We start from the raw sequence: 18,042 nt of genomic DNA on the forward strand, positions 1-18,042 counted from the left end.
GTGGAAAAAGGGAAAAAGTATCTTTAAAGGAAGATAGCATTGCTATGGAGCTTCAGGGTGGAATAGTGCATGGTTCAAGGTGGAGATTGACCACTTGCACCACTGGATTTGTACTGACAGCTAGCCGAGTCAGTTGTTGATGGGGGATTTTAATCTTATCTGATGCTTTTCTTTTCTGTCTCTCTTTCCTTTTCTACTCCTTTCCATTTTTCTGTCTCTTTTCCATTACATGTACATATGTGTGTGCAATCACTCAGTCGTGTCCGACTCTTTGCAACCCCATGGATTGTAGCCCGCCAGGCCCCTCTGTCCATGGGATTTTCCAGGCAAGAATACTGGAGTGGGTTGCCGTTCTCTTCTCCAGTGCATTGTTCCCACATAGGGAGTGAACTTGCATCTCCTGCATTGGCAGGTAGATTCTTTACCACTGAGCCGCCTGGAAACATCCCCCCCTTTTTTTTCTTCATTTAACTCTTTTTTTCCCCTTCCCCACTCATCTCCCTGACATTTTTCCTTTCAACTCCTGCTTTGCTTCTTTCCATATATTCCTTCTGTCTTCTGCCTTTACAGCCTAAAGGGGATACCCAGGGTATAGCCAAGGGTCTGGCCCCTGACTGGGGTACTGTGAATCCTTGCAGGGCTGCTCTTCTGCTGTTCAGCCTTTGGATGCTTTCCAATTTTGAGTACATGTAGGCAAAATTCCTCATTTTCACTTTTTCCTGAAGATTCAGGGGCTTTTTGCTCCCGTCTTACCCCTCTAATATTATTTGGATGTTAAGAGCATTCCATTAGAATCATAAAATGCAGAATTCTAATTAAGCTCTGTCTATGCTGCTAGGAGTTCTCATTCAGGAATGAGAGGCAGCTATGTTGTTCTTAAGGAACTCCACATATAGGGATCCAGGAGTTTTTCAAAATTTCTCTTGCCATGTAAGGTCAATGTTTTTAGACTGTCTGTATCCATAGAGAAACATGCTTGGCAAAGGCAATCAAAGGCAATTGAGAGCTTTTTCCTGCATTCGACAGGCTAGGGTTCCAGAAGCTGATTAATAGTGAAAATGCTGGCATTTTCAAGTGGGTCCTAAGGTGGCATGATGGAAAACTAATTATTAGAGCATAGCTCTATTTGTATTGACTTTTTGTGAGTGCCCTAGGTCTCTAATGTGTATATCTATAGGTTCACAAGTGTTAAATGTTTACCTAGGATGTGGAGGTATGCTTAAAACACCTGCCACTGTGATTTTGAAATGGGTCCTTCTGATGGCCTTGCTGAGATAAATAAATATGAGAAACCCAAAGAAGAAGCTATGAGAAAAGCTTCAAAAATTTTTTCCCAAAATTATTGAACTCTTTTGCATAAAATTTGTAATTGATTTGAGCGGATTCTATAGCCAAATCTCTTTTTAAATCAGAGGAAACTATGTTTCTTTTGCAGTGATATCCAAATGCTGATTTTTAAATTCCCTTTATGCAACTCTTATGTGCTTAATATGTAATGTGAAAAATAAATTGTGGTGAGTCAATTTATATTTTAAATGTAGGAGAGGAACCAATTACTCAAAGTGGTACTGAAATGAATTTTTTGAGAATGTCTCTCTTACGCTACTCTGGTTTTTAGATATTTGTTTTGCTGGATGTCAGATACACCTGTAAGTCTTTCTGCAGTGACTTGCTCCCTTAACTTCTCAGCCCCCTTAAACTTAGAAAACTCACAGCATGATGCATAACTGATGCAGTGAAGCCTGATGCCATTTCAGCTTTACACATACTATCTTGATTATCCCTAACTTAGAGGGAAAGTTGATATTTTTACTTCATTGGGTACTTGTGAGCTCAAGGGAGACCCGACAGTCAGTGTGAGCCCAAGCATTCAGTAGCTGATGGAGCCCCAGCAGACAGCTCTCCTGCTCTGGCTTAAACAGCAATGACATGCTCCATAGCTCTTCTCTTTCTCTTTGCGCTTAGAAGGTGAGGGGTAGGGTTCAGGGTCAAGGTCTTCACAGTGGGTTGCGAAAGGAGCCTGATTTTGGCTGCCTTGACTCTGACATCTCAGACTCCACTGTTTGTCTCTAGGCAAACCACACACAGGACCCTGACTCTCTGTGACACCCTCAGTAAGATCAGAAGGTCTCTGGTGTCAGAGCTGAGGGAAATGACAAGAAATGCCACTTGTGCCTGATGTGCAGGTTATCAACGGCATGCTCAGGGTTAGAGTTCAAGGAGAGTTAGGGATGCTGCCTCAAGGCTGTGTCTCTAGGTTCTCCAATGCTCCTTCTGTTTTTCCTTGCTCAGCCTCGTGAGCAGAGTGAATTAATCCCCTTAGGCCCTCCAGTGAATCTAGCTCCCCTACAGGCATGGTCATCCATTCTTTCCCTAGAGTGTTTTAGAGAGGAAGAGGCCTCCATATGAATGATTTCTTCTTTACTCCGCCATGGCAATGCAGACTTGGAGGAAATGTTAAATTACCTTTTTGTATGCTCCTTGAATTTTTAACAGGTCATCTTTGAATTATCTTAAAAAATAAAAGCAACATGGTTTTCCTGATTGTAAAATTAAACCTTGTTCATGAAGAACATAGACACAAAAATGCAAATCACCCACGACTCCACCATGCAAAAGTAACACCTGTTAACATTTGAATTTCTCTTTTTATGACTATTTCATTACATTATTGAAGTAAGATTCTAGGTAATTTGGTAGGTTATTTTTTTCCATTGATATTAATGGAAAACATGAATAATATTTTCTCATGTTATTAACACTCTTCAGTAACATAATGGTAGTGGCTTCCTCTTAATATTATTCCATTATATGAATGTGCTATTATTACTTTAACCATCTCCCTACTGTTGAGAATCTGCTAATTCTGTATGATAATTTTATTTTGTTTTCTTGATTGTTTCCTTAGGGTAGATTCCCAGAAATAAAATTACTGGGCCAAATGAAATGAGATTTTAAAGAATGCTTCTTCCTAATTTTAAAGAATTCTAAACCCTGGGCAGAGCAAGGAGCATGTCTTTTCTGTTTTGTTTACTTTTATCTCCTCAGAATGAAGAAGAGTACTTGGTACTTAGCAGTCACTATATGCTTACTGATTAAATGAATGAGCAAATAAAATAATACATGCTCCTATAAAAACATTTGGAAGAACATTATCAATGGCACCCTCAGGGTTTATAGCTATTTTCAAGGTAGTCAGGCCTCAAGGCTGTATTTCCAAGACCTCCATTTTAAAAAGTGTAAACAATCTACCATTCCAATACAGAAAACTAGATACAGGTCTGGAACGCTATACTTACTTTTTTGTGTTACTTATGCCACATAGAGTCACTCATATTCAATATACATTTTGGATCATAATAAAAACAGTTTCAATGGTTGTTTTTTTGTGTGTGTTTTGTTTTGTTTCATTTTCCAAATCAGGAAATAGTTTTCAAAATAAGATTTTTAAAGGATGCATTATATTGCATAGCTATAATCATTTATTTAATCATTCTTCTAGTTTTAGATGTATATTGTTTCCATTTTGAATGATTACAGGTAACTGTGAAATTAATATTCTTGACAGAAATCTGAGAGCATCCCTTGTTCTTTTCATAGAATAAACTCCTGAAAGTTGAATAGCTGGGTCAAACTGTCTTGGTAAGCTTTGCCCATTTTCCTTCTAGAAACAAAGTGTAGGCAGAGAAAGAGACTTGAGCTGCAGATGGTAGAACTGATTTCAGTCTTTCCTGTAAATTTTCCATAGAGTGAAGGGAGAGAGACAGAGAGAGATAATGAGAGTCCCTTCAGAAAGAATACCCATTTACTGAAGGCAATGGTTACCTAGAATTTTTTAACGTTGCAGAGACAAATATACTAAATAATATTAGGTTTACTAATTAAACTCCAACAAATACCAAGGATTTTTCTTTTTAAAACTCTGTAATTTCTCCCACTCAAAACAAAATTTTAAAATTCGTATTTTAAAAACTAAAAGGTATGTGTGTGATGTTTCATGAAATTGGAAGTTGGAAGACGCTGAGAGGGGCACCTTCGCTCCTCAGGAGCCAGTGACGATGACTGGGTCCAGTTCTGTGAAGCAGCATCCAAGAAGAGAGGAGGGGGAACCAATCCTTAAGCCCCACAAGAGGGGCAGTAGAAGCGAATGGGAACCTGACTTGGAACCCAGCTCACAGCAGCCAGAGGCTCAGAAAAGTGCTAGTCTGATAACACTGTTTCTTTACCTGGCAGGGGCTGTTTTAATTTCAGCAAATGAAAGGTAAATGTTGCTTACTTCTCAGACTGGGTCTAAATAGATATATTGTATTTGAGTGAAAGAAAACATCCAAATGATGATGGTCTCTGGACAATATGAAATTTGTTGAGGACCAAAAAAATATTTCCTCATATAGGGGTAACGATTGAAGGTAAAAGAGGGAATGAACTCTCTGAGAGATTAAAAGAGGAACCAAGACATGCATAAATAACAAAACTCTGCTTACTGATTCCCTGGTCTCGATCCCACTCCCAGTCGTACTCAGCTACAAGTCTAAACAGCCTGCTTCCCAAGTCTCTGCTAGACCTGCAGTCTGTCCTTGAACCTCACCTTGGTGACAGACTTGGACCCCATTGTATATCTCAGGGCAGTCCTTCTCCATCACACCCAGAGGCAAGTCTTTCCACTAATTTATTTTTTTTTAATTTAAATTTATTTATTTTAATTGGAGGCTAATTACTTTACAATACTGTGTTGGTTTTGCCATACATCAACATGAATCCACCATGGGTGTACACGTGTTCCCCATCCTGAACCCCCCTCCCACCTCCCTCCCTGTACCATCCCTCTGGGTCATCCCAGTGCACCAGCCCCAAGCATTAGATAGATCTTACAGTCCATGACTAAGCACCCAGGTGTTGCTGAGAATGTTCATTCACTAGAAGTTCATCCCTGGTAACTGATCCTGTCTTTTCAAATCATGAATCTTGAATATAAGGGTCGATACAGACCTTCTTGAGTTTTTTACATCTCGGATGAACCATTTGGCTGCAGGACCTTTCCTGGAGAGGTCTGCTGCCCACCTGCTTTGGAGTTGCCCCCCTGCCCTTGCCACATCCTTTCCCAAATCATAGGAGCCCCCAGGGTCCTGAATGGTCAAAGCCCTTGTTTTGGTGGGGGTGGGGGGTTGGCTGTCAGAAACATATATGGGTTCAACTGGGGGAAAATAAAGAGTAATTTTCAATGTAAAAGCACATCATAGGACCACTTGACTACTATTACTGTTGTTCAATTAGAAAATAGTAGAATAAAGATTGTAAGCGAGAAACACTCACTGTTAAACTGGAAAAAGATCTCCAGTCCATCAAGGGATGGTGCCACCAGGTACGTGGTTCCTGAATCAGGGCCTCATGCTTTCCCTCAAAGGGCTTATGATACATAATGATTTAAAGGTAACTATAACATAAGGTGTTACATGATAGGTTTCATAAGTATTGTACAAATTCTATAGGAGTGAGGAGGCAGGAGGTAATCTAGCAGTGATGATCAAGAAAGGCTTCAAAAGGTGATAACTGATTTGAGTCTTGAAGATTGTATAAGATTTTTAAAGAAGATGTTAAGGAAAGGTGATATTTTAGGTAAAACAAACTATACAACAGCAATATGGAAATAAAAAGTTGCGAAGTATTTGGGGAGAATGACAGGCTGACTCAATTTGAGTGAATTCACAAGTGAATCAAGAAATGGATGGAGGAGTTGGTCAGAAGAAAATGAGTATAGTTTTTGTTGGATTTTATGTGAAAATATAATGATAAGTTTGAAATGCCCAACAAGCAATTTGAGAGGTGGGGCTAGAGAAGAACCTAGGGAAACAAAATCTATATTTAGGAATTTTCTGAACAGATGGCTTATTGGAAATTTGAAAGTAGAGAATATCTCTTTTACCTATATATGTTTCCGGAAAAGAAGCCAGGGATTCATGGAAATGTTCTACCAGGTATTAGAAGGGAGAAAATAAGAAACAGAGAGGTAGTGGAATAATCAGAATACGTGGAGTGACAAAAATTAAGAGAGGTGAGTTATGATGGGTTATATTATAGTATCATTAGAATCCAAGGATGATGACATTAGTTTTGGCAATTAGAGAACATTGGTGAGCTGTTAGAGACAGTGTCAGCACAGTATGAAGTGGGGGTGGGGGTGGATAAAATTAGATGCAATGAGGGAAATGGCCTCTTATTCATCCATTTGTCCATTCAGCAAAGCTTTATTGAGCACTTACTATGTACCAGATGCTAATGCAGTAAAATATTGCCTTTGCCCATCTGCTCTCAATCTTCAACTATCAACAAAGTTACGAACACCATTATAACCCAATGCAGTTAGTACCATGCAGAGGGAGTTCGGAGACAAAGGAATGGTCTACCCTTGGGAATGTGGGAAAGGCTTAGAGTAAAATAAAGAAAAGGAAGAGGAGGGGAAGAGGAAATAAACAGCAAAGTACAGAGAAAACAATGTGAAGTTTGGGTTTTTAAAGTAAACTTCAAGAGCATTGGATTGGGGACCATCATAATGATTTAGTCATGTTTGTCACCTGGAAACTAGAAAGAGGATTTTATATTAATACAGTTTATAATGGTACCTTATGGGGCATGTTCTCCAATACACTGTCTCATCTAAGCCTCGATACCAATGGGGATTTTGTTTCTACTTTGGATAGACTATTAAAAACAATTTCTTTTAGTATCATCCTCATACTCGCCACTCCCTAGTAACTTGGAGACCCATGCAACTTGCATTCATGTGCCTTAGACATCTGCCTGTACGCTCCTGCTCAAGGTGGCCTTTGAATTCAGTATAGTCTAAGAAAAGTGATATAAGGGTCCTACTGTTTCAGAGAGGATGTTAGAGCCCTTTTAACAAATTTTCACTCCGATAATAATTCAACCCCACAACCTTCTAAATAGCATCATTGTAAGAAGATCAAATTCTGCTTAAATATTTTACTCAAGTTGTCTCATTTGTTAAATTCATTCCATTTTGAAGCTTTATAAAATCATTCCTTTTGTTGAAAGAATAATGACCCTGATTTGGGGCTGCCCTTACTAATATAATGCCTCTTCCCTGTGGCCATATCTCTGATAGATCCATCCTGAAGCTTCTCTATTTTGGTTAACTGTCCCTAGTTCCTTCATCTTTCCATCCTCATTGTCTCTACTTGCTATTCCCATTTGCTCAAGTCAAAGTCGCTCAGACGTGTCTGACTGTTTGTGACCCCATGGACTATACAGTCCGTGGAATTCTCCAGGCCAGAATACTGGAGTGGATAGCCTTTCCCTTCTCCAGGGGATCTTCCCAACCCAAGGATCAAACCCAGGTCTCCTGCATTGCAGGCTGATTCTTTACCGGTTGAAGCACCAGGGAAGCCCTGTGGTCCTTTTAACTGAGAGTTTAAATAATGCCCAGAACTGAGCATTACCCTATTACCGTTACCTTGTCCAGATCCGCCTGCTGTAGGGCTGGTGTACTACCTCTTGACTTTGTCTTCTTAGACTTAGTTCAGGCGCTGCCTCTACTAAGAAGCTGACCTTAATCTGCAGGTCTAGTGAGGTGTCCTTCCTGTGTATTCCTGTCATTCATGCAGGATATTTATATATCGTTTATGCAACTCTCTGTAACTTGTTGATCTTTCCCACACCCTCCCACCCACTAAATTGCAAGCACCATGAAAATAGGAATGCTTTATCTGGTTTCCTGTTACCTGGCACAGAATAGGAACTTATTAAAGTGTGTATATAGTGGTTGATATGACTGTACTTCTCTTCTGCATGCACCAACCAAAATCTGAAAACCAGACATCAGACAGACTTCAAAGCACACCTATGATCCTATGCCTTGAAGAAAAGAAAAATCAGACCAAATTTCTGTCTACCATGATGTTTTGCTACAAAATAGAAAATTTTTGGTTTCAAACCCCTGTTCAAGAATAACTACATGTTCTAATTCACCTGTCTCTTCCAGACTTCACTTGACTGGTCCCCACTGGATTCCCAACCCACACCCTGTCCCCAACAGGTATTATACCCCAGAAGAATACCTTTGATTGAGAGAGGTGTTTATCCTTTCTCCTTTAGCTCCAATCTATCAAGGCATACTGAAAACTCTGAGGTATTTCATGGACCCTTTTGTGGTCTAACTATTGCCATCCCACTGGCTTTTTCTTCAACACCCTTGCTAGCAAGAGGGTGTTTTACTTGTCTCTGCTTTACTTGTCTTTCCTGAGGCAGGACCAGCAAAATCTGTCCTCCATCCAGCCCTCCAAGTGCTGTATCTACAGTATTTGTTGAACACCTAGACTATACCATATTAAAATACCATCACAGACACAGGAACATTTCAGCAGAGTGGCCTAAGGAAGTCATAGACCTTGAGGACAGACTGGGAAACTGACTTACTTTAGAAACTGATTTGCCACCTTTAGAAGCTGTGTTTCCAACTTTCGGAAGGACTATGAGAAATGCTGGACTGGAAGAAACACAAGCCGGAATCAAGATTGCCCGGAGAAATATCAATAACCTCACATATGCAGATGACACCACCCTTATGGCTGAAAGTGAAGAGGAACTCAAAAGCCTCTTGATGAAAGTGAAAGTGGAGAGTGGAAAAGTTGGCTTAAAGCTCAACATTCAGAAAATGAAGATCATGGCATCCGGTCCCACCACTTCATGGGAAATAGATGGGGAAACAGTGGAAACAGTGTCAGATTTTATTTTTCTGGGCTCCAAAATCATTACAGATGGTGACTGCAGCCATGAAATTAAAAGATGCATACTCCTTGGAAGGAAAGTTATGACCAACCTAGATAGCATATTCAAAAGCAGAGACATTACTTTGCCAAAAAGGTTCATCTAGTCAAGGCTATGGTTTTTCCTGTCGTCATGTATGGATGTGAGAGTTGGACTGTGAAGAAGGCTGAGCGCCGAAGAATTGATGCTTTTGAACTGTAGTGTTGGAGAAGACTCTTGAGAGTCCCTTGGACTGCAAAGAGATCCAACCAGTCCATTCTGAAGGAGATCAGCCCTGGGATTTCTTTGGAAGGAATGATGCTAAAGCTGAAACTCCAGTACTTTGGCCACCTCATGCGAAGAGTTGACTCTTTGGAAAAGACTCTGATGCTGGGAGGGACTGGGGGCAGGAGGAGAAGGGGACGACAGAGGATGAGATGGCTGAATGGCATCACTGACTTGATGGACGTGAGTCTGGGTGAACTCTGGGAGTTGGTGGTGGACAGGGAGGCCTGGCGTGCTGCGATTCATGGGGTCGCAAAGAGTCGGACACGACTGAGCAACTGATCTGATCTGATCTGATGAAGCTCTATGGATAAGGAAACCCAGGGATGAAAAGATGCTTTAATGGCTTTATGACAGCCATGTGACATAAACCTCAGTGTGAGTGTTAATGTGTGAACTGCCCATTTAATATTTGGGACTCTCTGTGGAGTGCATTTCATGTCTTTCACATATGAATGTCTTTCAATAACCTTACATCTGACTTTTGATAATGGAGTTCAGTGTAGGAAAGGTTCCAACAGTGGTTCTATACTTACTAGCTATGTGAATATGGGCAAGATACTTAACCTCTCTGGGCCTCAATTTTCCCATCTGATAAAAAGGATATTAATACAAGTTGCCCTGTGGAGTATTGTTGCAAGGAGAGAGGGAAAAGGAAAGGAATGGAACTGCATGAAAAGTTCCTAATCTGCAATCTCTAATAACCCACGACACACCATTATTCTGTCACAGCATCCTCTTGGAGGCTTTCTACATCAGGTGTAACAGCAGCAAGATGAAACATTTATATCTTTCCCCTCTCCCCCCATAAATATAAACTATAAAATACTTCTAATTGAGTCAGCAAACCTGTTTCCAAATGCCATTCAGCATCCTTCCCATCTGTGGAGATGCACATACTCTTTACTAGAGCCAAGTATTTGGATATTATATACAGCTGACTCTTGAATGTCAGGAGTTTGAATTGCATGAGTCCATTCAGTTTTTTCAATAGTAAATAATATAGCTCTACACCGTCAGCGATTGGTTGAACCCACAAATATGGAGGAATAGAGGGCAGGCTATAAATAATACTGTGGATTTTCAAGGGTTGGTGCCTCTAATCCCTGCGTTGTCCAAGAGTCAACTGTGTTACAGCCCAGAAAAACCAAATCATTTTCTTTTATACCATCTCCAAAATTACATGTCACATCCCACATCCTACATGTCCCAAAGACACCACCCTCACATTAAGCTTCATTTGTGTGTTATATGTTTGAGGGAGAACTTGGTCATACCAAAGAACCTTAACTTGCTGCTTGTGTTTCACTGATATTCAATTTGTTAAGTTGTGTTTCTTTTGCCTTTGAACACTTCTCAGTCTTGGAAGTTTTCTTATAAATCTAGGTTGCATGTGTTAAATATCAACTTTCTCTTGTCCTGTGACCAATGCTCCATTTGGTGTTGTTTTTCTGTTGCTAAGTCATGTTTGACTCTCTGCGGCCGCATGAACTACAGCAAGTCAGGCTTCCCGGTCTTTCTCCTGGAGTTTGCTCAAACTCACGTCCACTGAATCAGTGACACCATCCAACCATCTCATTCTCTGTCATCCCTTCTCCTTTTGTCCCCAATCTTTCCCAGCATTAGGGTCTTTTCCAGTGAGTCGGTTCTTCACATCAAGTGGCCAAAGTGTTGGAGCTTCAGCCCCAATGAATATTCTTCCAATGAATATTCAGGGATAATTTCCTTTAGGGTGGACTGGTTTAATCTCTTTGCTGTACAAGGAGTCTCAAGAGTTTTCTCTAGTATCACAGTTGGAAAGCATCAATTCTTCAGCACTCAGCTTTCCTTCTGGTCCACCTCTCATATCTGTACATGACAACTGGTAAAACCATAGCTTTGACTATGTGGAACTTTTTTTGACAAAGTAATATCTCTGCTTTTTAATATGCTGTCTAGGTTTGTCATAGTTTTTCTTCCAAGGAGCCAGCGTCTTTTAATTTTGTGGCTGCAGTCACCGTCCACATTGATTTTGGAGGCCAAGAATGTGAAATCTGACACTGTTTCCACTTTTACCCTATCTATTTGCTATGAAGTGGTAGGACCAGATGCCATGGTCTTCATTTTTAACTGTTAAGTTTTAAGCCAACTTTTTCACTCTCTTCTTTCACCTTCATCAAGAAGCTCCTTAGTTCCTCTTCACTTTCTGCCATTAAAGTGGTAGCATCTGCATATATGAGGTTGTTGATATTTCTATAGGTAATCTTGATTCCAGCTGGTGAGTCCCCCAGCCCAACATTTCATATGATGTACTCTGCATATAAGTTAAATAAGCAAGGTGACAATATGCAGCCTTGATGTACTCCTTTCCCAATTTGGAACCAGTCTGTTCCACATCCCGTTCTAACTGTTGCTTCTGGTCCTGCATACAGGTTCCTTAGGAGGCAGGTAATGTGATTTGCCTCCACATTATGAATATTCCTGCCTCCTCCTTTAAGAATATTCCATAGTTTGTTGTGATTCACACAGTCAAAGGCTTTAGCGTAGTCAATGAAGCAGAAGTAGATGTTTTTTGGAATTCCCTTGCTTTTTCTATGATCCAGCAGATGTTGGCAATTTGATCTCTGGTTCCTCTGCCTTTTCCAAATCTAGTTTCTACATCTGGAAGTTCTCAGTTCACATACTACTGAACCCTAGCTTGAAGGATTTTGAGCATAATCTTGCTAGTATGTGAAATGAGTGCAATTGTATGGTAATTTGAACATCCCTTGGCATTGCCCTTCTTTGGGATTGGAATGAAAACTGACCTTCCCCAGTACTGTGGCCACTGCTGAGTTTTCCACATTTGCTGGCATATTGAGTGCAGCACTTTAACAGCATCATCTTTTAGGATTTGAAATAGTTCAGCTGGAATTTCATCACTTTCACTAACTTATTCATAGTAATGCTTCTTAAAGCCCATTTGACTTCACACTCCAGGATGTCTGGCTCTAAGAGAGTGACCACACCATCATGGTTATCTGGGCCATTAAGAGCTTTTTCGTACAGATGTTCTGTGTATTCTTGCCATTTCTTCTTAATCTCTTCTGCTTCTGCTAGGTCCTTGTCATTTTTGTCCTTTTTTTGTGTCTATCTTTATATGAAATATTTCCTTGGTGTCTCCAGTTTTCTTAAAGAGATCTCTAGTCTTTCCCATTCTACTTTTTTCCTCTATTTCCCTACATTATTCACTTAAGAAAGCTTTCTTATCTCTCCTTGCTATTCTCTGGAATTCTGCTTCAATTGGGTATATCATTAAGCAGAAAGTATTATATATTTAATGTACACAGACATATAAACAGAAAAACTAGATATCCTATGGTTTCATGATAAAAAATTAAAATGTTCTGAATCAGGTATTACGAGATAAACTTACAAGTTTATAAACAATAGCTGCAATAGTTAAATTCACTTGCTCAGATAGTTAAGGCTTTACTATTTGTAGTAAGACTTTTAAGATATATATTTGTCCTTGGAAGATCCTAAGGAAGCTGAGAATTAGCTTTGGGGTGATGGAACCTTTCCAGTAGTTTGAGTTTCAAAAGGCTTTCTCCTTTTATTTCCTTCAGTCTCAGGTTTTACCTGATTGAGCTCCTTTGACTCAGCCTCAGGTTATTGTGCGCAGTATTTGCATTTCTGATTTACAGAGATTTGCAAGACAAAGACGGAGACAGTTGTTTTATTTCCCCCTAAGAACTGGTCTGCCACTAAATGATATTAAAAGAATGATTTGCCCAACAATATTAAAAAAAAAAATTTTTTTTTATCTGTGAGAAAATTTTCAACTAAACTGCAAATCGAGGGTTCTATTTGCTACAAAGTTAGCCTTCAATTTATCATGCCTTCAAAAGTTAGCACAAGACTTTCAACAAAGACCCTCTTAAGCCCATAGCTAAAATCACTAATATTATCTTTATTACCCCCCGAATATGAGCTTTCAATTTTAATTTCATATTATGAGGGTTCAGGTAACACTGCTGGTTTCTTTTGGTATGTTTAATTAATGTTGTTAAGGGGCAGATTTATATGCCCTGTCTTATAATATCAGGCAGGGGAAGCATTCCCCAATGAGATTCATAATATTTATCCTACATTATAATTAGGCACAAGAGATGTAACCATCTTATATAAATCCATTTAAATATACCAGTTTATATAAATTTTCATTGTGCCAATTATTATACCTTCAACTTTTGTTTCCATTAGAATCCCATCAGCAAGTTTTTTTCCAGTCTTAAAAGATGCATGTGTTTATGTATATACGTATACATGTGACATATTTTGTTGTTTACTTGCTAAGTCATGTCTGACTCTTTTGCTATCCCATGGCCTCTAGCCTGCCAGGTTCCTCTGTTCATGGAATTCTCCAGGCAAGAATACTGAAGTGAATAGCCATTCCCTTCTCCAGGGGATCTTCTCTACCCGGGGATTGAACCTGCATCTCCTGCATCGGCAGGCAGATTCTGTACCACTGAGCCACTAGGGAAGCCCATGGAACATACGTATCTAAGTATATATATGGGATGTACTTGACTGGTGCCCTTTAATGCTGGGGACTAATGGGAGGTTTCCTTTTGGTTCATTCAACTGTAGTGCTGTTGCCATAAAACCTTGGCTTCCTCTGCCTCTGAAGTTGAATAAAAATTACAGAGACAGAATTTGGAAGAAACAGAAAGATGACTTAAATCTTCAACCAGTAGGGGAGAGAACACAGTAGGCTCGTGCCTCAGGAACTGTGCCCCGCCTCCTCTGAGAGCTGAGAGACTGCATGTAGCCGGGGTCTCATGGTCTTAGAGTAAATGATAGGATCAAAGTAATGAAAGTCTTGCATTCTTCTTCTTGTTTTGTTTCAAAACTCATAGCTGGCATCAGGTAACCCAGTAATTGGGTTTGTCTTCCTCTGGTGTATTGTACTATGGCTTTCTTTCTGAAATGAAAAAAGAAAGAAAACTACAAGGGAAAGCTGTCATAAAGGTAAGCTCCAGGTACAGGATGTAATTAGCATAGAGTTAAAGGGTAATAGGTGCAGGATATAACTCATGCAGAGTCAGGGAGGTGATAGGTGCTGGTAGTAGTTTATATAGTAGCAGATTGGTTTTGAGAAAAGCAAACTTAGTTACAGACTACAGATTAGGAACAGTTAAAGTAAAAACAAGTGATCAGGCCTGCTCACTGTTCTCTATATCTTCTTTGTTCTCAGGAAAGGGAAAGAAACAAAAGAAAAACTCATTCCTCTTTTTTTCTATTTCACTGCAACAAATTCCCTCTGTTAGTTTATTCCCTCCATATCAATGCAGGAGGGGAAATAGGTATCATTCTTGCTTGGCTGAGGACAGAACCTTAGTTTTGCTCAATTTGATGATCACCAGCTCTTGGACCCAGGGGCTCATCTATCTTTTACTTCAAATTTCCCTATTTGAACCCCAAGAAATCTTTATTAGGAGGATGAAGGATAATAGTCTGTCTTCTGTAGCTTCTTCAGGCTGGCACATGATTCATAGACCCCACCTAGGTGGGGTCATGGAATTCTTGCCCTGTTCATTAAGGGGCTGCAGGGTGGGTTTTGTAGTTATTCCTGAAGGATCTGTTCTGAGGAGCGGCTGTAATGTCTGCATCATTGTTGCCTTGAATTGAGTCTGTTGTAGTCTGGAGGAGACAAAACTTAACAAGTGGTTTAAAAAAAGACAGAGGCCAATGATCAGTAAAAGAATTACTGCAACTAGTTAGGGGTCAGAGAAGGAGTAATAACCAAGTTACATTTGATAACAATTTTGATTATTGTCACAATAGAGTCAGTGCTTGGGTTATCCTGTACAAACAAATGGAGACATTTGGAATCAGTAGATGGAGGAGTGACAACCAGATATTAATAGACAAAATAGATCTTATTTCTTTTTAGGAATATAGGCCTGATTCCTAATCTAGACTTAACACTTTGAGGAGATGTAGCCAGTTGTCTCGGTTCATCCAAGTAGGTTTTAACCTTTAATGTGGCTATTGGTCACTACATATGTGTTTTTTCTTTTTGCTAACATATGATCTAAAGCAACTTCATCATCTAAACATAGAAAATTTACATGGGGAAACCTTTCAAAGGTAAGACTGTAGCCACCAGCTACTAGCAGACATTGCTTTGAGAATGCCTTATGGCACTCCAAGGCTGACACAGCTCGGAAAACTCAGCTTCTTAACAATACAAGGGCTTGTCTGAAATCACACCATAGTGTCACCTATTTATTTCCTTAGATGTCTGAACAACACTCTCTTTTGACTTTTAATAGTAATTTTCCCCTTAATGGCCAAAGCAGCCATCACTGTCATTGATGTTAGCATTTCTCTAGGTATGAGAAGATGTAAGAACCAGAGCCCATAAAATCTTCTCTTAAAAGTATCTTTCTGAAGGCCTATTCTACCAGTTTTTCCAGAGCACAGAGGGCCTCATTCTTGATCTCCACCAGGATATCCTTTCAGTGGGTATTCATGGTCGGTAGATGTAGTGACCATGATTTAATCTTTGTAGAGGTAGATGGTGAATGCCAATTTCCAGTTGGAAGATCCTCTTCTGGGTCATAAATTTGACCATAGTTTGGGGAGCATTTCATGACAGTTTTGTCCCATGGTGCTAGGAATCTCATTCCCAAATCTGGTGATTTCATTGACAGGGCACTCAATGCTCTGTTACTGGTTTAGTCCATGAAACAGTATTCAAAATTCTCTGGGCTACCTGTGCTTATTAGTCCCTTGTGGTCCAAGAGAATATTTGTTTTTGTTGCTTCTTCCCATATCTAGAGTTACACTGTTACAATCATTGATCTTATACAGAACTACATATCTAATCAACTGCTTCAAGTCACCTAGTTATCATTATTATCCTGCTTACACACTGGGTACTGTAAGAGACAATAATTTTATAAAATAGGCAGGATATAAGTAATGTAGCTAGTGACATTGGCAAAGTCATAGTGTAGCAGGGAGACAAAAGCATAAACAGTTTGAAAACAAAGAACAAGTTATAACAATGACTAGAATGACTAACTATAATCCAGTTTGCAGTAAACCATCAAGTCCATAGGAAAGCCAGTTGGAGAAGCCAAATTCTGGCAGGAACAGGTAGAGAGAAAAACAGAAATTTTTCATCTTTGTTTACAAAGGCATACTTTATCAATTTGTTGTAAGCCACAGCATAAGAGAAAAGGTTTTTCTGAAAAACAAAGATTCAAGCTAGTATATTTTCCAAAGTCATAAAGTTATAAATCATATTCATCAGTTCATTCAGTTCCAGATTGATCCTGTTGATCTAGATGAAGTCATCAAGTTTGCTATCAGAATTTTGTCAGTGGTATTTTTGTCAGTTCAGTGGTATTTTCTAGAGACTATCAGAAACTTATATTTGCTTAGAAAGTTCTTTTTATGAGTCTTCTTGAAAATCTTCATTTTTGTAACAGCATCAATATAAAATAATTGTCTGTAAAGGACAAAACTTAAAATAGCATGCCTAGAGATTTGATGAGCAGGAAATTTGGATATTTCCATAACATATAGCAAAGAGTGAAAAAGCTGGCTTAAAACTCAACATTAAAAAAAAAAACCCAAAAACTAAGATCATGGCATCCAGTCCCATCACTTCATGGCAAATAGAAAGGGAATAAAGTGGAAATAGTGACAGACTTATTTTCTTGGGTTCCAAAATCACTGCAGATGGTGACTGCAGCCATGAAATTAAAAGATGTTTTCTGCTTGGGAGGAAAGCTATGACAAATCTAGAAAGTGTATTAAAAAGCAAGGACTTCACTTTGCTGACAAATGTCTGTCTAGTCAAGGCTATGGTTTTTCCAGTAGTCATGTATGGATGTGAGAGTTGGACCATAAAGAAGGCTGAGCACTGAGGAATTGGTGCTTTCAAATTGTGGTGCTGGAGAAAACTCCTGAGAGTCCCTTAAGCTTCAAGGAGATCAAACCAGTCACTGCTAAAGGAAATCAACCCTGAATATTCATTTGAAGCACTGATGTTGAAGGTAAAGCTTCAATACTTTGGCCACCTGATGGGAAGAGGCAACTCACCGGAAAAGATCCTGATGTTGGGAAAGACTGAAGGCAAAAGGAGAAGGGAGTGGTAGAGGATGAGATGAATAGATAGCATCACTGACTCAATGGACATGAATTCAAGCAAACTCTGGGAGATAGTGGAGGACAAATGAGTCTAGTGTGCTTCATTTCAGAGGGTGGCAAAGAGTTGAACATGACTTAGCAACTAAATAACAGCAACAAATAACATTTTATGTTAACAACTAGAATGAGGACTGAAAACATATATTATATATAAATTCTGAAATATCTATATTAATGACATTTATCCATACACTGTAGCCTAAAGTTCACCTCCAATCATTTGGCAATGCTTATGAATTTAAAATACCAAATAAACTTAAACATTCCTCCCTAAGATGTCTCAGAGATGTTTCTTTGAAGCATCCCAGAGTCAGCTGAAGGTTAAAATAGCTTTAGTTAGATTTGACACTTGGGAAGTTTGTTAGGACTATCAAAAAGTTTTAAAACAAAACAGGGTCATAGGTCACTGAAACAATACTTTTTTAACCAAAGCCACAAAATGTTTAAAAGAAAACAAATGCGAATCATTCAAAGGCACAGAAATTCACACAATATCTTATCAAAGAGGAGCGCTTCTAACATAGAGAAATCAAATTCCAGTCTTGCAATAGCTTACTTAACAAAATCCATTAACTTAGTTAACTCCAATCTAAATTTAGTTGATCCTGACCATGTATGAAACTTCTTCCTCCTCATCATTTTCTGTATCCAGCCTGTCTCTCATTTTCCATCCAAATAAAGTCAACCAGATCATTCTTTTTTCTCACTAAAATATCCTTTCATTCCTCATACCTTCTTTACTGAAAATATACACTTTCAGTAAGCACTTTCAGTCTCTTACTGTACACTGAAATGTCTGTTATTCCA

At 39.2% G+C, this 18,042-nt stretch overlaps 1 protein-coding gene across 1 annotated transcript in view; it reads left to right on the plus strand.

Annotated features, from left to right (window-relative positions):
- Positions 1-18,042, plus strand: part of TACR1 (tachykinin receptor 1) — a 189,018-nt gene that overhangs the window by 1,185 nt on the left and 169,791 nt on the right. The window lies entirely within an intron of this gene.

This window comes from Bos indicus, chromosome 11, assembly GCF_029378745.1.
Source record: "Bos indicus isolate NIAB-ARS_2022 breed Sahiwal x Tharparkar chromosome 11, NIAB-ARS_B.indTharparkar_mat_pri_1.0, whole genome shotgun sequence".
NCBI classification, from domain to species: domain Eukaryota; kingdom Metazoa; phylum Chordata; class Mammalia; order Artiodactyla; family Bovidae; genus Bos; species Bos indicus.